The sequence below is a fragment of the Leptinotarsa decemlineata genome, unplaced genomic scaffold, assembly GCF_025532065.1.
Source record: "Leptinotarsa decemlineata unplaced genomic scaffold, Ldec_3_MD MMD2_tig00026314_RagTag_RagTag, whole genome shotgun sequence".
Lineage (NCBI taxonomy): Eukaryota > Metazoa > Arthropoda > Insecta > Coleoptera > Chrysomelidae > Leptinotarsa > Leptinotarsa decemlineata.
This window is the reverse complement of record NW_027412684.1, coordinates 16,044,085-16,067,870: the sequence shown is the minus strand read 5'-3', so window position 1 is coordinate 16,067,870 and position 23,786 is coordinate 16,044,085. Positions and strand designations below refer to the sequence as shown.

At 35.2% G+C, this 23,786-nt stretch overlaps 1 protein-coding gene across 2 annotated transcripts in view; it reads right to left on the bottom strand.

Annotated features, from left to right (window-relative positions):
* Positions 1-23,786, bottom strand: part of LOC111502538 (LIM domain only protein 3) — a 175,946-nt gene that overhangs the window by 58,391 nt on the left and 93,769 nt on the right. The window lies entirely within an intron of this gene.

The window sequence follows — 23,786 nt, the reverse complement described above, 5'->3', positions numbered from 1 at the left end:
TACTTGAAGATAAGAAATTGTCACATACTACCATTGATTTTCTAATTGATTTGGCCGTTACTTGATGAAGATTAGATTAGATTAGATTAGATTATATTAGATTAGATCAGATTAGATTAGATTAGATTTTTTATTGGTCAAGTTATTACACTTTGGTGCTATGACAAGTCAATAATATAAAATAAATGTATATTACGAGGGTTGCATTTTTCATTGATTGGGGCATACTGTAATACAATGATATGTATGAGTTACATCTCCTTGTTATTTCTAGTCTTTGGTTTAGTGCTCTAATATTATTCTTGTTCCTAATATTATACGAATGGTTGTTACCGTTTGTAATAAACTTTTGTAAATTTTCTTGAATGTGAATCAAGTTGTAGTATATCACACATGATGACAGAGTAAACATATTGAACTTAATAAACCAATTCTTACAGCTCTCCATTTGACCTATTCCAGCTAAAGCTTTGATTGCTCTTTTTTAAATTTTAAATATTCACGAGATATGAACAGATGTGCCCCAGTTTATCAATCCATAAATTAAGGAACTATGAAACATTGCATGATAAGCGGTATGGACAGCTTTTCATTACCAACTTTATTTTTTATCTGCCTGATTGCAGATCCATTGTTATAGTAAAAAAGCTACTGCGATAGTGAAACATGATGTATTTTTGAAAATGAAGCTGGTGAAGCTCAAATCATGAGGTGTAGTTTATGAAATTACCAGCATTGAAGTTTTTGCCAGGATAGTGATACATCATTTGTGGATTAACAAGGACTTACTGTTCAATGTGCGTTTCATTACACGAAATATATTTCACAAAATACATTATCAGTGTTTCTCATGGTGCTGACCATTCCTATTTTTTTTGTATTTTGATTTTTTTTTTCAATAAATTAATACTCCATGATATCTGTTTTCAATTTCTTCAACATTTTCAACTGTCTCACAAACTATACCCAGTAAAAACCGCAATATCAACTCATTCGGCCCTGCGTCCTGTAGACGGGGCTATATACCCGTGAAATTGATCGGCTCCTTCAAGAGACCACTGAGCTATTTCCAACTGGCGATGTTAAGCAAATCCGAGTGATTGTATGTGTCGATCAATTCTGTGTTTCTTTTCAGTTTTCGAATTGGAATTGCTATTTTATGGTCGATCGAAATGAAAAAATTGAAAGCAATCCCGAATGGGACGGCTCCGTGAAATAGGGAGAATCGAACCGACTTCCGGGTGATTGCTGTAATGGAACTCGTTGACTGTTGACTGAATAGTTGCTTTCTTCGATCGCATCGACTTGATGTTTTATTTCGGTTTGGTCGTGTGGCTGGTTGGAAGAAGTTGTGGATGAACCATCAATAGAGTCGAAAAATATATCGGAGATCACAAAAAGCCTACATTTTGATCAGCTGGTCAGTACCTGATATTATTCCTCGAAGGAAACTCACAAATTATACTCATTATTCATGAGATGGAATATTTCAGTGAGTCTCCAAGTATGTTTCTAGATTGTACAAGCTTATTACTTCGCCAAAGAATTATAGAGAATCTGGTTCTCTTATAGAAGTATAATGTGTCAATCCAGTCAAATCATTTGATTGATATCAGACTTCCTTTGGCTACTCCTTTGGGACTATCTCAAATTGAATGTATAACCCAGAGCACTCTACTTTATACAAAAATTCTGAATGCAATGAATACTACATGAATTATACATTGCTCCATCAATTCAGTCTCGGCCAAGCCAACTGTTTCAGTGTAAAAATTCTTGAAGCAATTTTTGAAGTCAAAGTAGCCTTTGAGATAGATAAACACCTCATAACGTCCGAGTGATCTATTAATTTCAACTGCTTTCTGGTATGCCACAATCGGGCCTCTACTTCCATATACCGGGTGTCCCACATTTTATGTGACAGGCAATATCTGGTTTGTTGAAGGAGATACACAAAAATGTTTCATACAAAAGTTTTAGGAGTTCATGAGAGCTATATTTTGATATAATTTTTAAATATACAGGGTGTTTGGTGTAGGTGCTACAGACCAAAATTCCATTTTTTTTAAATAGAACGCCCTGTATATCATTACATATTCAGATTCTACGTTAAATTCTGATATCATTTCATGTTTGGTTTTTGAAATTCGGTTACGGCGTTGTTGAGTTATTGCACTTTTCCTTAAATATAAAGTTTCAAAAAAACTTATTTACTCGTACACGAATCCAGTCTATATCTTTTATTAAATTGAACTAGACTACTACTGAATACAAACCATTATTCTCACCTCTACGATACGATATCGATATCAGTTGAATATAATATTGAAATTCTTGAGAATGTGACTAACTTGAGGGTGAATTGCTTTATATTGCACAATTTCATCAAGTAGCTTATGCTTGTTGATGCCATAGTAACAAATGTTGTTGAATTGTATCTACTTGTCAGTTCGATTCAGTGATTCTTTGCAAAACAGTAACTGTGTTCTTTGTGCGAAAACTCCAGTATGCCTTTCGCGTTTAGTCCAAGTGATTGCATTGATATGTTATTAATTTTTGGGAATGTCAGAAAAACTGCCGTCAAGCACAACGTCTATACCAAGAACGTTTTCCAGACAGACCCATTCCGTCACGAATGACTTTTTCGAGAGTTGTAGAAAAATTGCGAACTGGGTCATTTCCTTCTACTATAAAGCATCGTCATCATACGAGATCTGTTAGAAATGAAGATTTAGAGATCAATGTGTTGGCTTATATTATTATTCATCCACATGTTTCTATCCGTACTCTTGCAGAAGAAGTCGGTGTGAGTAAATCTAATGTACAGAGAATTCTGAAAGAAAATAAATAACACCCATTCAAAATTCAGTTGGTACAAGGTTTGAAACCCACGGACTTTGAACGACGACTTGAATTCATTGCTTGTATTCAGGTAATATTACATGAAAGTCCTAACATATTCAGTCAAATTTTGTGGAGCGATGAATCGCGATTCCACAATAATGGAGTTGTGAATCGACATAACAGTCACTATTGGTCTCAAGAAAATCCCCACTGGGTCCGCGAAAGTAATTTTCAAACTACTTGGGGTATTAATGTATGGTGTGGATTGTTCAATGGCCGCATCATAGGACCTTACTTTTTCAATGAAAATCTCAATGGATTGCGATATTTACATTTTCTAGAAAATGATTTGATCCAGTTGATGGAAGATATTCCCATAGCAGAACGACAAGGAATTTGGTGGCAACAAGATGGTGCTCCTCCTCACAATTCACAGGTTGTTACTGAATATCTGGATAGAACGTACCCAAATAGATGGATTGGTAATAAGGGTCCAATTCGGTGGCCGGCTCGTTCCCCAGATCTATCACCGCTTGATTTTTTCCTATGTGGTTATTTAAAAGATATTGTTTTCACTAATCCCCCTTTGAATGTGGATGATCTGAAAATGAAAATTCGACTAGCGTGCAGTGATATTACGCCTGATATTATAAGAGCGACTTGTACGAGAGAAGTGATTCGACGTTTCGAAGCCTGTATAATATCTAATGGGTATCACTTTGAACAATTTTTATGACTTATTTCTAGGTAACTACCATTCTTATGAAATGATTTATCAAGTTATATTATTTACATTGTTATTAATTAAAGATTTGTTTTCGAATACACCTCTTTTAATTTCGCAATTGTTTCATATTCAAAATGATTCCTGACTGAATTCCACAACTCAAAATTGAAACCATTACTTCGAACACCCAAAATTTTGACTAATTTTCATGTGATCTGATGCAGAGAGAATAATTGTATGAGATATTTTTAAAAATAATAGTCGTTCTCAAGACTTTACATTTTAAGCAATAACTCAACAACGCCGTAACCGAATTTCAAAAACCAAACATGAAATGATATTAGAATTTTACGTAGCATCTGAATATGTAATGATATACAGGATGTTCGATTTTAGAAAATGGAATTTTGGTCTGTAGCACCTACACCAAATACCCTGTATATTTAAAAATTATATCAAAATATAGCTCTCGTGAACTCCTAAAACTTTTGTATGAAACATTTTTGTGTATCTCCTTCAACAAACCAGATATTGCCTGTCACATAAAATGTGGGACACCCGGTAGATATATATTCTATGTAGATAGATATTTGAATAACTAGCATACAACCATCTACAAAATAACTTCATTGGGAACAAGCAAAAGCTGTAAAGAGTGAAGAAAGCAAAGACTCCATAGTTTGCCTCGGATATTCTACAGAAAGCACATTTCACAAAGAATTGCAGGATCTGCTGAACTATTCAGGAACTTAGTGTAGGAAATCAACTATATCCGACCGTGGTTTTCTAGTATCATCAGATTGACTAGTAGAGCTACTAGTCAATCTTGATGCCTATCTCGAAATTCCTTCATCACTCAAGAAGTTTCATCCAACAAATCAAAGTGCTGGCTTTCCCAAAAACTTTTGTTTTCAGAAATTTTTGCAAAAAAATAACTCTTTTCTGTTACTACAACTGTAGGAAATTGATCATCTAACAGGAAGATTGTCGACATTTGTAGATATGGCCTTGGGGCTCAACAGATGCCACAAGTCACGAATAGAAAGTCTCTAGATCCTCCTGGAGAGTCTGCTGATATCAAAAAGAAGTCTCTTCTTTAGAAAAGTATGTAGGTTAGGTGGTCAAACTCTTGAAGTTTGAATAACATTGAATAGAATCGGACAAGATCTGATGGCATAGGGTTATATTTATAACAGATAGTACACCGAAACGTTCAATTCTCAAAAATTGGTGATCTAACAAAATCGTAACTCGCTGATCGATAATCATGTATGCAGAAATAGTAGATCTGGAGAAGAGGAAAATCATCATTCCATTATTATTACATCTCCAGTTGGAGACTATCTCGAAGGCATCTTAGAAAACCACTATTTCTGAATGAAATATGTCATAAGCATAACATTCAACTTCCGTTCCATTCATGTTAGGTTAGGTCCAAAGTGAGCGGGTCTATTCGACCCTCCACCGCAACCCACAAGGGTTTATTGTGGCTCACACCTATTCACAGTCGGCCAAATAAACCCTGCTTCTTAACGAAGCCGATTCGTTTGTATAGTGAGTAGTCTTTCAGGTCAGATGACAAGAGTACGGCTCTGTCACACTCTAAAATCTTGATTCGGTCCCCAGCGGGCAGGCACAAAGTATATGCTCTGCTGTTTCATCAGTTTCCAAACATAGGCGACACACACAGTCTTCCGATAGTTCGAGCCTCTGCATATGATGATTCAGAAGACAGTGACCTGGAAGAAGGCCTGTTGGGCATCGTAGTTCATCCCTACTGTAGTCCAACAACTGTTTGGTTTCAAGCTTCGAAGGGTGAATGAACGCTTTGGAGTGAGTCAATCCTGAAAGCTTTGGCCAGAAGTTCTTAAATCTTCTTGCCATCCAGGTATTTGTTTGGCAAAACAATGCCAGGTTCTGGTTCGATGAAACTGCTTGCAGCACCCTCCTTTGCAAGGGAGTCAGCAGCCCCATTGCCTTCCAGGCCAGTATGGCCAGGAATCAAAACCAGAGACAAACTGTTAAGTCTTCCTATCAAGGAGAGTCGTTTTTGGCAATTTGCTACCAATTTAGACGTTGCTGGGTAGGAGCCAAGGGCTTCCAACGCCGCTTGACCGTCCGAGAATATTTTTATTGACTTGTATATGAAGTTGGCTGCTTCTAATATTTCCGCACACAATTCAATAACTCAAATTTCCGCTTGAAATACAGACGCATAGGTTCCTAGGCAGGTTGATATCTCTGCCCTGGGTCTGCGACTGAAAACACCTGGCCCAGAACCGAAAGGTGTTTTTGATCCATCTGTGAACCAACAACTATCTGCTCTTAATATTTCCTTCTCCCGGAGGATCCAGTCGTTTCTACTCGGGAACAGTATAAGGCAGTTCGTAGTTGACAGTCAGAGGTCCATCCATTTGGTAGAGATTCAAATGAAAGTATATCCATGAAAATTATAAATAGAAGTCCAAGAATAGATCCTTGCGAAACACTGACCTCAACAGGCCTCTGAATTAGATAGCTTGTCGTCTCCAAGGGAATATTACTTTTGGTTGTGTGAATATTCTATGAGAAATCACCATGTGACTTCGAACTAATTCGTTATATGAAGTAGAATATGATAGGGAACACAATCTAATACCTTGCTCAAGTCATACAGCGTTGAGTTTCTAACATAACCATTCTCAAAGCCATCGACAATGACTTCTCATAGTCTTCTTTTTCATAAACGTTACATGTACTCAATTTACCTCTCTTTGGTGACATTTTTCAGCCCTGTCCAAAAATTACTACCAAGGTGTCATTCGATTCGTATTTTTGCCTAGAAAGTTTAAGGAAAGGTCCAAAAACGCGCCGATAAAAATTACAAAAGTTATAAACAATTAAGTGAAAAAAAATGGGGCTTTAGTTTTTTCTTAATATCTCGGAAAATTTTCAAAATTTTAGAAATTTGAAAAAAGATTTGAAAAAAATCAATGAATTTGCGTAAAAAAAGTTTCGACTCCTGAAACTGTATCTCGATTATTTATAATTTTTACAGAGCTCTGAAAATAGAGCCAAAAGCGGGTAGTCTGGCTTCCGCGCGCCTTTCGTCACTCTGACATAAAAACAAAAAAAAATATTTAAACATATTAAATGTAAATATTAAGGAATGAAAAAATTCATGTAATGTTGGGATACACCAATAAATAATAATCCGCAGTGAAAAAATTTTTATCCCAATTTTAACGTTAATTATAAATTTGTTAATTAGTAACTTTTTCTGAATTGAAAGTTAATATAAAAATCCCTATAATTATTAAACTAAAACCCTGGTATTTTTTTCCTTTGGTGAAGTTATCCTTAATAGGCAAAAAAATAGATTACGGTTGCCAAAATAAAAAAATTGTTATTTTCTATTTTTTTATTGACAATTGAAAATTATAATTTTATAAAAAATACATAACAATTTTTTTTTATTTTTCATTGTTTCAATGTCTCCTGACTGAAAACTAATAAATAATATATTTTTTTAATTTTTTACAGCTATTGTTAATAAATTTATTATAAACAAATACATTGTTTATAAGCAATTCGAAAATTTTTTTTGCTATATGGTAGTTGAAAAAAATCATGATGAAAAAAAGAAAAAAATGATTTCTTAAAAAAATTTCTTTGTTGCTAAAAAATGCGTTTGTTAATTAACAATCGTTTTTTGCAACTAAATATTAAAATTAAGGAACCGTTTTTTTTTAAATCATAAATTCTATTGTTCTTTAAGGTTTAGAAAAAACTTTTTTTTTATTCTTTTTCTTTAATTGTTTATTAAAAAAAATTGTTATAAACAAATTTTTTTTTATTTTTTCAATTTTTCAATACTTTGTTCTATAATAAAAGTAACTGTGTGTTTTTTTTAATTTATTCAATTTTTTTAAAAACTTTCAATATTGTGATACCTTGATACTTGTCTTTTTCATTCGCTCCTTCGGTTTTATAATTATAATAACTTTCAAACTATTGCAGTTATGACACATATGCTTCAACTCGTTTTTGTTCATTATGAATTTATTAACAATTTAATTTTTGGACAGGGCTGAAAAATGTTACAAAAAAAAGTACAAGTAGACTACGTCACCACTAAAAAAATAAAACATAAGAAATTCCCTTCAGATAAATCAGTCTTGTGATTCACGTTCTGAATCAAAACCGTGATAAATCTCAACCATGAACGAAAGACAGACCACAATAACTCCCGAAAGATAATTCTGGAAGCAAACAAAACTTCCCCGAGAAGTAAATTCGCGTATTTTGCCGGTAGATCGGTGTTCAGCGTTATCTCTGCCGCTTAGAGTTCGTGATGGATCGCGGAGATTTGTTATTCTCCTCTTCGAAAGTTGAAATTCTGACACCAAGCAATATTTAATAACCTAAATTTGCGGCAGGATACAGATAAGTAAGGAGATTCCCGTCGAGGGCTATCTCGGAATGAGATCTCTGTTGTTTTATGAAGCACGTCGGAGTCGGGGCGATTTATAACACTTGGGATTTTGATGTGTGTTTGACTGACTCAAGATATCGAAGCAAAATTAATACCCGTACATGACATGGATTCTCATGCTCCGATATTTCTCAGGAGCAAAAGACAACACAGATTTCGTCGTTACTATTACCTTTTAAAGACACATTTTTCCAAAATACACTGAAACACCACGAAAAATCCTTTAGATACTCTTATAGTAACAAAATGTCAAATACATACAGTGGTCCAACGAAAAGTATGCACCTTGCTTTTCTCCTTTTTTTGTAACTTAACGCAATAATGCTCGGACAGGTCAATTTTGCTTTTGAGGGGGACACATTTCAGATGTATTTTTCTACCTGTGCTTTCAACCCCCTAGCGAGGGTGAGTAACAACCCTAAAATTTTAAATAGAAAGTGGGGTCGAGTGATATATCATTTGAAAGGGCACAAAATTCTCTTTCTAATGATACCTAATTTGTTGTATTTCACCCAACCCAGTATTTTGAAATGTGAAATTGACTTAGTAGAATCCTACTTCAGCAAGTGCTGAAAATATGACCCATTTGCTTCCATACAATAATACATATTTTGTTCAAATCTATTCCTGACATTCTGTAGCATATCAGGAGTTATACTTCTGCACTCTGCTGTAATTCGTTGGCGAAGATCTTCTATGGACTCGGGCTGCGTAGCAAAACATTTATTTTTCAAGTGTCCCCAAAGGAAAAAGTCTAAAGGCGATATATCAGGTGACCTGGCAGGCCATTCGATGGGGCCTCTCCTTCCAATCCACCGTCCAGGAAACCGGTCATCTAAAAACTCTCTTACCGGAGCAACATAGTGAGGAGGTGCTCCATCTTGCTGTAAATGAAGCCGATCATCATTATGATTTTGATCATTTTCAATTATTTCTGTTAGGAGAGGAGCAATTGTATCTTCAAGCATGTTCAGGTAGACCTCACCAGTTAAATTCCCAGGAATAAAAAGTGGCCCTACGATATGACTACCTAATATGCCACACCAGACATTGATTTTTTGAGGGTACTGGGTATGGACCTTTCGGAATAAGCGGGGGTTACTGTCATCCCAGTAACGGCAATTATGCCTATTCACAGCTCCATTCAAAAAAAATGTACTCTCATCGGAAAAGCACGTGTTGAATGATAGGTGCGGATCATCAATTAGTAGCTGGCTCAGTTGTTCACAAAATTGTAGCCTTCTATCAGGATCATCTTCTTTGAGTTCCTGTACTAATTTAATTTTGTGCGGATGAAATTTATAGGCTTTTAATATCCGTATTATGGGCGAACGAGAGAAACCTGAGGCTGCAGCAAGCTGACGGGTACTTTGAGTATGATCCAATTCAACATGTCCACTGCTTCATTTCTGATCGGTTTCCGTGGCTGGTGTTTCACATTACAGACAGATCCGGTATCGACAAACTTTTGGACTAACTTGGCAAAGTACGAATCAATCACATTTTTCCCGGGATGACTGTTATTAAAGAGGCCTACTTTAAGTCTAGCACAAATATTATGTTGATAATAAAGTTTAACAATTTCAACTCGTTCAGGAATGGAATAAACCAGTTTTACAGTAAAGTTGAAATAATTTCAAAAGCAACCGAACTGAATCAACGAACGTTTGCCTAAATTCTTTTTGTACACTTATCTGCTGTTGTTATTTGAATCAAAAACACACGAGAGAAATTGAGGAATGTTGTAGTGATGAAAATGCTGTTTTTTCCGCATTTTCATCAACACCAAAAATATCGAGTTAACGTTCTTGCTTTTTTTATAACTATTCAAGTAAATACAACAAATTAGGTATCATTGGAAAGAGAATTTTGTGCCCTTCCAAATGATATATCACTCGAACCCACTTTCCACTTTTTTAAAATTTTAGGGTTGTTACTCACCCTCGCTAGGGGTTGAAGGCACAGGTAGAAAAATACATCTAAAATGTGTCCCCCTCAAAAGCAAAATTGACCTGTCCGAGCATTTTTGCGTTAAGTTACATAAAAAGGAGGAAAGCAAGGTGCATACTTTTCGTTGGACCACTCGATATAGGAATCAATCATCGCTGAGGAGAAGGAAATTACTGGATTCAATTGACTTCTCATTGCGACAGGTTTTTTTCGTAGAATCTCGCATTCGTCTGAAAATATATTGATGTTAGGCAGTGCTCAAATAAGATTGAAATATCTGATAGAATTCGCTAATAAATTGCAAGGTGTCCTGTCATGTACGTCTCTTCAATGTGACAAAATGCTGGCCTTCGATCTGGTTCAATAATTTGAGCTTGAGATAATCAGCTCAGCTTCACCGAAGCGATATCTAGCTATAGAAATGAACAGGGTGCAAAAATAAAAACAGTAGAGTGAAAGATTAACTCTAAAATTCGTTCAGGACTAGACCTCTGCCGTTTGACGTAGCATTGTAATGAAGCCTCTGTTATTTTTATTTTGAAAACTCCAATGAAAACGTTTATTATCATCATCATTATCAGGAAAATCTGGAATGAAAAACTAGAGACAACGCTAAAACAACTGGTGCAACAAGTAATGAAAAGAGGAACAAGTACAGTAAAAGAGGGATAATTGAAGAAAAATCAAAAAACACAATAAACATTGGAAAAAAGGACATGACTACACAGAATGACACAGAAAAGGAACAGAGGAAAAGTTTCTTCATTTTTCGAAATAAAAAGTCACCAAGTAACTTATGGGGCTTGTGGCACTGTAGCCAAAGTTTTCCATTCCATTTTTATTTTTTTCCTATTCGAATTTCCTCGCACGGTTTGAAAGTTGCCTTGATAAAACCGCGAATGAATTCATGTACACTCAGCATCAGAATGTTCTTCCAGATGACCATCGGAACAGTTTAATTTCCTCCTAATTACGCGAACAAAGCGTCTACTCTTAAACTTTATTTGCTTCTTTCTCGCTAGTAAAACAAAAGATACTTCTCCAACTTTTTAATTAAAATTACTACCTATTTCGTTTAACTACCTCAAAAATTATGAATTCTCTTTCTGTTTCGCTCCCTCCCACTGTTTAATCTCGATTCATTCGTTCGCCCTATCATAATAAACTTCATTATGTTTCGCTTAACAATAAAAAGTTCATTCCTCCGAGTTTTTTTTTCTCAGCTAATTAAATTGTTTTTCTAGACTTCGACTAATTTGAAAGCATTTTCTAATTAAAATCGACTGCTTGTTTCCGGCCGGGAGGGGCGAAGGGGACGTTCCCAAATGAACAACGGACTCGAAAATAGACCGGAGAACAAAGTCAGATTTTTGTGTCCGGTCAGGTCAGCAAAATCATCTCAGCTGAAAATGGCAAAATGGAATGTGATTGAAAAATTCGATTTTGGAATATCCTCTTATAGAAACGCCAGTCAATCCATAAATTACAAAGATAAACGAGGCTCTCAAAGGCGGTCCAATGCGAAGCCAAGTTTCGACATCGAGTGCCGAACGAAATTTGTCCACTGTTTTTCACTATGAAGCATTCAGTTCAATTCGTTTAATAACTTTTTTGTCATAACATACATTTGAGGATCGTCAATACACAAATAGATGCGAAAAGTTCATCCACACTGATTATGCAATGAAGATAACAATGTTTATAAATACAAAATTACAGTATACAGGGCTTTTCATGATGAGCGTTAATTAGCCGTTTCTGGCAAACTATTCAACGAATCAACCTGAAAATTCCACACTATGCATAAATCAATATGACCTACATGCCTGAAATATTTCAGACGATGCGGCGTTGTCGCTTCCACTATAAAGTAGCGGATTCTTTGATTTTTCGAATGGAACATCCCGTATATAATATCATATTATGATTCATTATCACTTTGTCAACAAATTCATGTACTATTTCCCTATACCTATCTATTACCGTTTAGAAGATATAAATTAGTATCGATATTTTTTTTTACCAAACATGAACTTTTATAAATGCTGATAATCTTGAACTCTCGTGCACTAAAACAATCAAATTTGAAATGGAGTGGAGTGACACTATGAGGATTTTCACTTCGAGTCATATTTTCATTTGCCTCATACAGGGTCTTGAAAAAATGCAGATACTTTGATCTCATGAAAAAATGAGTGGAACTCAATTTTTTCAAATGGAACACCCTGTATATTTCAAAATTTTTGAGCTCTACATCTAATTTTAGATTAACTTTGTTCAGATAATACTATTTCTATTTTGAACCGTTTTCGAGATACACTGTTTCAAACGGAAATTGACTTGGTTTCCTTGTTCATCACTCATTTTTGTAAAACAGATTTCGTTTGATATTTCTCAATTAGTCACAGATAATACAATGAAAAGATAATTATTAAAATACTCTTCAACCATCGAATGAAACTTCTCTTCAAACAATAGTTTTATTAACGCTGAAACACAAACTGAAAATAATAAACCCATAAATTAATGAGTTAATTTAATCATCAGTGTATTTCAGAATATGTTCAAACACATCTCCACCTCTACTCAAACAAACATGTAATCTCTTCAAAAGATTGTCATGTGTAGCGCTTCTGATCAAGTCTGGAGTCAAACTATTGAAAGCAGTTGTAACTCTCGATTTCATATCATCCATTGTTGTTATTGGAGTAGAGTAAACGATATTTTCAATGAAACTCCACACGAAATAATCTAATGGATTGCCATCTGGTGTTCTAGGAGGCCAACGAAAAGGTTCATTATTACCAATCCATCTATCTTCGAAGATTTCGGTTAAAGCTTCGCTGACTGAATGAGAATTATGTGGTGGAGCACCATCCATTTGGTACCATACACGTTCTCTTCCTGGTCTATTATTTAAAATCATTTGAATTCCATTCCTCAGTAAATCTTCATATTTTGATGCATTCAATTTATCATCATAAAACTCGATATAAAAAATTGACTCATCCTTTATGGCACAAAATATATTGATTGCCATCTTTCTTGAAAACCTCTTTGGCGGACACCATGGGGATTTTCTGGCGCCCAATAATGACTGTTGTGTCTATTGAAAACTCCATTTTTTGTGAACTTGGCCTCATCTGTCCATATGATATTGTCAAGGAAATGTTCATCCTCTTGAGTCTTGACAAGTAACCATTCAAAGAATTCCACTCTACGAGGTAAATCAGTCTCTTTCAAATGTTGGACACAGTAGAACTTATAGGGATGCCATTTATGCTTATTGAGAATTCGACAAATTGTCACGTAGGGTATACCTATGTCCCTTTCAGCCTCGTGCAGAGAAGCATTTGGAAATGCATGGAAGTATCCCAAAACGGCTATACAATTGTCATCATCATCCACTTCAGTCTTCTTACGAATGATTTTTGGACGGAAGGTTCCATTCAACCTACAGTTTTTTAGTAGTCGATTTATCACATTATTATTCGGCTTCGGAAGTTGAGGATATCTTTCATGAAATACTCGGCATGTTCTACTTGCAATTCTATGGCACTCACCTTAAATTATTAATACATTCAAGAAATCTTCATTACTGTAACCTAATCTTGACAATGAAAGTCTGACGTTATATAATTGGTTTATTAATTTTTCCAAAGCACACTATTAAAAAATATTAATGTGTACTGTTTTACGTTAGAGACCAATACCTCAATGTATACAAATTGTAACTTTTTCTAAGGTAGGTACATACCAATTTCGAATTGACTGATCTGAGACAGTTAAAAAACTAGATCAAAAAGAAATATTACTAAGTATAAAAAAAATGTTGAATATCCAAAATAAGTGATGAATTCAAAAAAACGAGCAAGAAAACCACATCAGTTTCCGTTTGAAACAGTTTATCTCGAAAACGGTTCAAAATAGAAATAGTATTATCTGAACAAAGTTAATCTAAAATTGGATGTGGAGCTCAAAAATGTTGAAATATACAGGGTGTTCCATTTGAAAAAATTGAGTTCCACTCATTTTTTCATGAGATCAAAGTATCTGCATTTTTTGAAGATCCTGTATGAGGCAAATGGAAATATGACTCTGAGTGAAGATCCTCATAGTATCACTCCACTCCTTTTCAAATTTGATCGTTTTATTGCAAGAGAGTTCAAGATTATCAGCATTCATAAAAGTTCATGTTTGGTAAAAAAATATCGAAATTAATTTGTATCTTCTAAACGGTAATAGATAGGTATAGGGAAATAGTATATGAATTTGTTGACAAAGTGATAATAAATCATAATATGATATTATATACGGGGTGTTCCATTTGAAAGTATAGTATAGTTATAGTAGAAACTTGTCGCCATTCTGGCAAACGCTCAGAAGATAGGTTTCCAATTTTTAGGTGTATGTTATTGTGATTTCTTGTCAAATAACTGAATATCCAGGTTTTTCTCGATATGTTTTATGCTATCATGAACGTACAATAATATTTTCAGTAAACGAATTCCCAGTAAGAATTTTATTCTCACCCTACACGATTCTTTATATTCTGAAATGAAAACCAGTCGGATTATTAATTTTTTGTATCAATAAATCCACGATTACATTGCTTGTCCCCATGTGATGATGTTATAACTGACTGGTGAATAAGCGAAGGCTTGGTAAACATTGAGTGGCATCACTGACGACATCTCTGATGGGTCGAAACAACGCGGTCATATGTCGTATATTTTTGGGCTCTAGTTGCAACTAATTTTATTCCACTACATTATGTGTATTCTCTTTAAAATCTGTTTTTCCGTTAACCAGCTGTCGCACCCCTACGAACTAAGGATTAACGAGGTTTTACCTTTTAATGTGTGATTCTTAACGCGGAAAAAAGAAGTCACATGCTACATATATGCTACATATATTTACAATAAAAAATAAGAATAAATATCAAACGGTACTGGAATAAAGGAATGAGCAGAAACACAATGAAGTACATATTTGAAGTTTTTGATGATTAATTCCAATGACTTCATTCCTTTCGGCTGAAAACAATTGAATTTTGTGATGATTTTGAGTTACTCTGATATAAAATTGAATTTGTTGTCTTATTTTTGTCGTTTCTAAGACGAGCGGTTGAAAACGAAAATATGAATCCAAAATGAATTCTTAGAAAATACCATGCATGTGTATTCACGTAGATTTTCAAATATGACATCTGGACATTTCCTTCATTTGACTTTTGTTAGAGAAAATTACTTGTGTTGGTTGAGGCATTTTTCGAAAATAAAGTAGCTGTTTCAGGACGGCTTTCTCTTCCAGTTTATGTCTGAAAGTTACTTCTTTTGCATGATATTTTTTTTGAAAATGATTACTTCTTTCCTTTCTTTGGGAGATTCCCACATTTTTTTGTATCAAGATGGAGGTGTAGAAAGCCAAAAACTTTCATTAAAAAAATGTTTTTTGAAACGTTAACATTCTAAAGGAAACTGAATACAGAAATTCAATTTTTCCGTTGATCATTCAATTTGTTGGCAAAATTTATGAATACGACAAGTTACTAATTGTACTCTTCAACGGTTTATATCACGCAGTAACTTTTTGGTCTGATCTTTCCAATTTGCCTCAATTATAATTCAGCAGATTCACTATTGATTTAGCTTTGTTCATTTCTCAGATTATGGACGTTTATTAACCTAAAAAACAGTAAATAATAGTGAATACATTGATGTGAGTTTATCAAAAATTTGTCGCTGTTGCTGTATACAAATAGTTTGAATTGGAGTTGATGTATTAGTAAACTCAACTCGGTTGGTGAAACGGGTGTTTTAAATAGAATTACAGTTTTTTTCACTTTATTTATAGTCGCATCAACCTCCAGGGTTATTAGCGACTAAACAATGCATCAGTTGCAGTGGTATTATATAAAGTTGAACCAGTTGACATTTTCAAAAAACTTTCTAAAAAAATCAATTCCATGGAGCTTGCCATAATTCATTTTATATGTGGAATAAATGTTTTTATCCTATTCATCATCCTATGCCGAAGTTTCCAATTGTACCTTCCAATATTGTTCTTGTTTGTTTTACTTGTTCATCTTGTTCATCGGCGATTCTACTGAAATCCTTGGGTACGACACCGTAATTTACTATTGAGACATCCTGTATACGCCCAATAATCGCAATCCTTCGCTGATAACGATACGCCCATCGCTGGCCCGATACGAGCACATGCATCGAGAATGCAGATGGAGACACCAATTTGAGCCCACACAATTCCGACGATATCTCAATTTATCTCCCTGAATATTCATACTATTAAACGAAACAGAAATTTGAAAACACGCTCCGCGATGAGCCTTAATGACTATCGATCCAAGACGTTAAATAATCTATATCTGAAATCACGATGGCGTATATCCAATTAAGTATGTCGTCAAGAGTATATAGCCCGATGAATAATTCAGGGGAGCAGCTTTCTTACCTTAACCCGTGGTGACAAGCCACCAACAAGAAACTGTCAAGATGCAAATGCAATTAACAGCCGGAGTGCTTCGGAAAATAATTACAAACCTTCTCGTTTTCACCTTCGTCGGAGACGAATGAACAGAATTGAAAGCAACAACCTGTGTTCTCGGAGATGACATCAATTTACTTTCCAGGTGCAGCATAATCGATGTTGATCGTTAATGAAAACGTTGCGAGAGGTTTGGCATTTTGAGAGATACATTTAGATACTAAAATCATGTTCACGGAGTCAGAGAAACCAACATGAATCCCTCTTGTCCTAAGCTATAAGGCCTATATGGCCTACATGGCCGGTAGTTTCGTATATAAATAGTTCGGTAAAAAAACTAGGAATACGTCTCAACAAGTTGTTCAAAAATATTACCAATTTCGTCCCACCTCGCAGCATTGAAAATTCACTACTTTAGTAGAAAACATAAGGAACCAAACCACGCCACATAATTCAATGTTAGTTTCATTCGATGTAAAGAGTATGTTCTCCAACATACCGTACAACGAGTAAAAGCCCCTTCTTTTAGACATATTAGATCAAGCCAAAGTAGACCATATCATTTTCTTTGAAGTTTCAACAGCTTTCGATATTTGCCTAAATCAGAGCTATCTACAGTTCAACAACAAATTTTGTTCACAGTTCACACTCGAAACAGAGATAGAGAAACAGATAAATTTCTTAGACCTGTCCATTACACATAATCAGAATAAATTTGAGTTCAATGTTTTCAGAAAACCTAGCTATACAGACATCACCATCCCAAGCGATTCTTTCCATCCAGACAGTCATAAATTAGCAGCCTACAATTCAACGTTGCACAGAGCATTCTCACTGCATTTGTCTGCTAACAATCTAGCTGGGGAAATTGATATAATTACACAGATAGGTCATAATAATGGTTTCAACGCAGATACTATCCAGAAGTTAGTCAGAAAACAAAGCCGTAAATTCACTTACAGATTAATATATCCTCAGGTCAAACACCCAGAAATCCAGAAATGGGTAAGCCTAACATGTTTTGGAAAAAGGACAGATATAATTGCGGGTTTCTTCAGAAAAAACAATGTGGAAGTGGCATCCAGACCACATGCCAGGTTATCTGATTTCCTTTTCAATGCCAAAGATAAGGTGGACAAGTTGGGGAAATCTGGAGTTCATAAGCTTAAGTGTCCGGAATGTAATAGTGTTTATGTGGGACAATGTGGTAGAAATTTTCAAAAACGGTATGCTGAACATGAAAGGTCCATCAGACTAGTAAAAAATTATTCGACCTTTTCAAAACATTCTTTGATATGCAACCACAAGTTCCCGAATCTAAACGATACAGAAATTTTGCACTATGCAAGGAAGGGATACAAACTCAATTATTTGGAATTTTTGGAAATTCACAAGCATAAACATCGCGGGTGCCACCTGTTAAATGATCAAATCGATTTAGTTTACTCAGCGGTTTTCAAATTAACACATCCGCATTGTAAATTGTAAATTCAGGCACTAAATCAAGCCAAGTACCTGAACTATTACCTACAGGGGTGCTATATAAAGGCTAATGTAATAAACCATCGTTTCACAACATTATCCCTCCCTATCAACATGGTCTCAGGACCGAACATTCTACCCAGAACGCACTAGTAGAACTACACACCCACATATCCCAACATATCAACGCATCTTTTTGCACCATTGCAATCTCCCTACACATCCAAAATGCTTTCGACAAGGTCTGGCACGCGGGCCTGATCTGGAAGCTTATCCAAATCAATCTGCCTCATCATTTTATCCGACTAGTAGCTTCCTACTTATCCAACCGACATATCCGCGTCAAAGTCGGTGAAGCCTTATCCACCCCTTTCTCCCCAAAAGCCGGAGTCCCCCAGGGATTAGTCCTCGCCCTTTCCCTATTCCTCATCTATGCACATGATGTTCCCACAACCCATAAAATCCTTCAATACGCCGATGACACCATCCTATACTCTTCCGCCCCCAACACGCGCCGCTTGCAAATTCAAGCCCAAAATATGATCGACCATTTCGAGCAGTGGTGCAACAAATGGCGTATCAAAATCAACCCCACAAAAACCCAAACAATCCTCTTCCGCCATCCTAATACCTCTACCCGTCCCAAACTAAACCCGGACACATTGAATCTCAGACTTTCGGGGGAAAACCTCATACTCCAGGACTCGGTTTCCTACTTGGGGGTCACCTTCACGAGGACCCTCAACTGGGAAATCGACCTGAGAGAGACACTGGACAAAGTCCGGAAGCGAGCTAACCTTCTAAAAGCTCTGAGAGGAAAGATTGGGGGTTGCGACAGTAGAACTCTGCTTCATACCTATAATACCTTTATAAGACCAGTCCTCGACTACAAAGCAATGATATACTGTACGCTTCCTCCGAGACTGTCCCACTGCATCCTTACCACCGAAAGACGAATACTACGCAACATACACAACCTGCACTACCGATACCCTTCCCTACACTTATACAACCTCATAAATACTAGACCAATCGACCAAAGATTTCAGGAACTCCGAGGACGATATGCGACCAGGACGATGAGCAGCAACAACACCGCTGCCATCGACACGCTCACATCGCCATGGATCCCCCGTGTAGGATCCCGAAGGAAACCTAGGAAAAAGCTCCCCTTTCCCCCAGCCAGACTCCTGGGAGCGATGGAAGACCCACCGGAGCCGATCCAGGACATCCTAGAGGATTTCCCACTGGGATACAGATAGCGGATACCTGACAGCAGCGCCCCGGAAAGTACCGAAATCCTAAACACGCAAAACCCCGGCCCAAAAACCCGTACCAAGTCACAACATCTGGACCACCGACCACCGCAATTAACCCGGACTACCACATGGATCAACATAAAAAACAACGAAGAAAACTGGAACACAAAAACAACAACACAAACACCAACATAAAACACAAAACACACACACAACCTACCCACCCTGAAGAGGCATAAGCCTATAGCAGGGTCCTACACAAACACATACACACACAAAATTGTAAAAACTGTAAAAAAACTTGTAATATACGATTATCATTCATTCATTCAAACCATCGTTAGTTCGATGTATAAGTTTGAAAATGTCCTTATAGGACGAAACTGCAGTAACGTTAGTTACAAATAAAAGTGGTAAGAAACATAGAAAGTTTCAATTCACTTTTCTTCAGAAGAGATATAGATGATTTTCTAGAACATTTTAAAGTTGGAGAAATGAAGTCTTTCTAAAACTATATAAACTTCTACATTCCAATTTTTGTATTTATTCAGAATGCATAAGGTTTTCAGAAAGGTCAATAAACAACTCAAACTATTTCATTTTGAAAGTGCCATTTCGATGTATAAGAAAACAAACTAACAAGAATGACACTTGACAAGATAAACAAGTGAGCTAGAGTTCCGTTCAAATTTCATCCCCCGGTATTGAATCAACAGCCTACAATCAACTGCAAACAAAAAAGCAACTGGTAGAACATTCATTTAATCTGTACAAAGAGCACAAACACATACCATATTCACATAATCCATTAGATCATTAACCTACGGTTTATTACAAAATGCAATCAATTAGCTTCGAATTACTGATAATTAAACTTATTAAAGGCTCCAATAACTCTGCAACTGATACCAATCAATAAATAGCGATACCAATATCAAATGTATAATAATCATGGAAAACGTTGGTGTATTACTATCGTTCTAATGACATCTAATGGCTGGTTTCATCGACGCGATTTCAATTAAATTGTTGTTAACATGAGAATGTCAAAAGATTTTGTTGAATGTCAGATATATTATCTAATAAAGAAAATTATACAACGTTGAAATATGTTGCATTTTTACATTTCTTTTGGAGTTTTGTCATCTGTCCGTGTTGACTGAAATTATCTTCACTTAGAAACAACAAAAAAATTATTATCAAATATATTCGAAAACTTCGAAGTACTATTTTTATATTTCAAAACAATCCTTCTTCCAAGAAAAAAATCATTCAAAATTATGTGTCTGTGCAGTTATCAATTATTTGTTACTCCTTCTTATTATGTTATTCCCGTTTTGTTTATTTTACATCAAGTTGTTCTTGATGTAAAATTCATCGAATGATATTTTCTTATTGAAATTATCGCCACTGGTCATAATGACATTTCGTTTGTTAATTTCTCATTTTCACAGGTCAATGTATGAAGACTTCTTCAAATAAATATTCAGCGTTTTTCATTGTTACTCTACTTGATATTTTTTCTCTATATACAGGTATCTATATTATGATTGAAAATTAGAACTTTGGTGATAGTTGATGGTGTGCTTGATGTTGAAATTTTTGAGCTAGATGAATGCTTATTGTGTGTAATGAACTTCTTATTTTGATTTTTATACTTTGCTTGCATTCCGGATTTCAATTATGTGATTTTCTCGGTTACATCTATTTCATTGTCTATTTATTCATCTATTTTCAATCTTCCAGAGATGTTACTATTGTATCCAGCTACAGTTTTCACCAACAGAAAATTAATTGGAATACTGTGCAGCAACTCACATCTGTCTTGAGAAGCAAAATTGTTGCCTGTAGACACGATAATTACTAAGAAATGATAAAAATAATTTCTGACCTCAAAAAACAAACTGAAGGAAGAAAAATATTCCGCGGTTGCATTTTGCTTAATCACCAAATTCACTCATCATTTTTTGAAAAAGATTGTTATTGATGAGAGACTGGTAAACCACCTTCATGGATCGATGATGCATAATTATATTTTTACTTCGAGTTCTGTGTTGAAAATCAAAAGCATTTTTTTCTGATCAAACATCCAAAGCTTTACTTCAGATTATTCAGATATCAAATACAAATGCTACATTAGAGATAGCTTTTTCATCAAGAATACATTGAGTATTTTGTTACTTTGCCAATTTTGGTCGGTATTTCGAAATGATAACATTTTCTTTGTGACGTCAGTCACAAGTTAACAAATTCTGAAGAATATATCCAAACAAATGTTGAGGATTTTGAAAAATATTTGGTGGAAAAACATACGCTGTCTCTTCAGTATTGGCAGGAGGGCAAATATGGTGAATACGTTGGCTAAAGCGCGGTTTTTGTAAAACCCTTTATAGTGAAAAAGAAACTGTATTAATTAGTTTTGATATGGATTTTCATCAAGTATCGGTCAGTTCTATTCAAATAGCTAATTTCTTCGAACTGATCAACCTGGTAAACTCAGAAAAAATTATTCATATCATGAAGGCTGAACAGTCATTGGATTTTCTCCGATTAGAAAAAATTATAGACTGTCCATTATCAAGATCTGCAAGATCTGGACTGAAAAAATAGGAGTCATCACCAATAAAACAGTACTTCAGTAAAGTAACAACAAGAGTTCCAGCACACTTTGGATCATTTTTACGTGTTAAACGCCATAAGGAAATCTAAGGTCCATTTTGCATATTTTGATACCACGGATCGGATCCTTGTGGAACACCCTACAGCTTCGTCACCGGCCGTGAAACTTTATACATAAAAAAATCATGCCGTGTCGGGGGCTCGATCCAACGATCTGCAGCTTACGAAGCAGACGCTCTACCATCTGCGCTATCGTGACGCTTGATAAGTTATGTGAATAGTTTGTATCAATGTGACGATACCAGTGTTGAGTTATTAACCCAAGAAATAATGTTTTCAAATATTTTTGAAAGAGTGGTAATGATAGTGACCGACTCATGGACGTGATGATAAACGTTAAAAATCCTCCGACGCATATAAATGAATATAAAAAACGGATGTGCTGTCAGAATGACACCACGACACCATCGATTTTAGAATTTTTGTGGCGAATTAGCCAATTTCAACGAGACCAACTCATGCAAGCACTGTTCGTTGTTGGTAGAATGATCAAAGATAATGAATGGAGAATTATTTGCTGGAAGAAGTGATAGACTGTGATGCTAGTCAACTGTATTCCCAATGTTCTCGGCGGCCGACAGTTGCAAAGTACCTACTGATAAATAAGAAGTTGTTAAAGCAGCGTACCTATAGAGAAAATTGGAATATAATCAAAGATTCACTCCAAAGATATTTTTTCTTTCGGATATCTATTTGGGAATCTGATTGAAGTAATTGAAATGAAATCTTGATCGAATATTCTCACGAGAGAAATATAAGACATTAGGACAGAAAGCTTTATCTCAAAATCGTGAGAGTGAAATACCTGTTTGAATCCAAACGGTGAGGGATAAGCAATAAAGTCTCTGAAAGGAATCTATTTTTTTCTGTGTTTATCGTTAACTGGCTGTTGCATTCCGATGGGCAACTCTCAGAAGGCGATATCTGTGTAGAGGAAAATGATATATGAATTCTGAAACAGGCAGTTGAAAAACAAGTTTTCAAATATTCGGAAGAATATATTTATATAAATTGATATTATAATTGTATCATTTATGTTTTTTTTTTTTTGTCATTTCACGACACTACACCATGCTAAAAAGGTAACCTAATTTGTCGGAAAATAGCTCATAAAAATGTTCAGGATTCTAAATGTCTATCATATATATATACTTATGAATTACTCGCGAAATGATATGCTCAGGAACAAACAACTAAAATTCTGTGTCAGTCAGTCATCACTAAGAGAATTAACATATGTTAGGTGTATGTCGAATGGAACGAGTTTTTAAGTATTCATACAAAGGAAATTATCCTAGGGTTTCTGCACTCGAAATCGAAAGTTAAAAAAAAGTATCCCTCGATATATACATGATTAATTTGTTCACTTTCATGATAAAGCTATAGCCGTATATTAGTCTAAATTTGCCAAGGGCATAGTTTTTTTTTTCAAAGAATGCTCAGGATATATCAAAGGAGGTACCAACTTTTGTCTTCCTTTCAAATTTGTTTCATGACTACCTAATATTAATTCGAAAAGAATATGTGTGAAAAAAAAAAACAGACTAAGTCACTGAGCCCTCACAAAATGAATGACTATTAGGTATAACAAATTACCATCTAATTTGAGGTAACATTTCTTCTAAGATATCAAAGAATGATTGAAAATTGTCATTCAATTTTCGATATATGCTCAAATAGTAATACTATCTCAATATGCTGAGACTTGTATAGTCGAATATGCACAATGCATATTGCCATTGTCATGATAGATATACACTTGATGATGTGTCTATTATTCAGGTATCATTTTTCTCCTGTGGTATGCCGTAGGGAGTTAGTAACAAGCCTACTTGCTGAAAGACTTCGAGAGAAGTCGATAGCG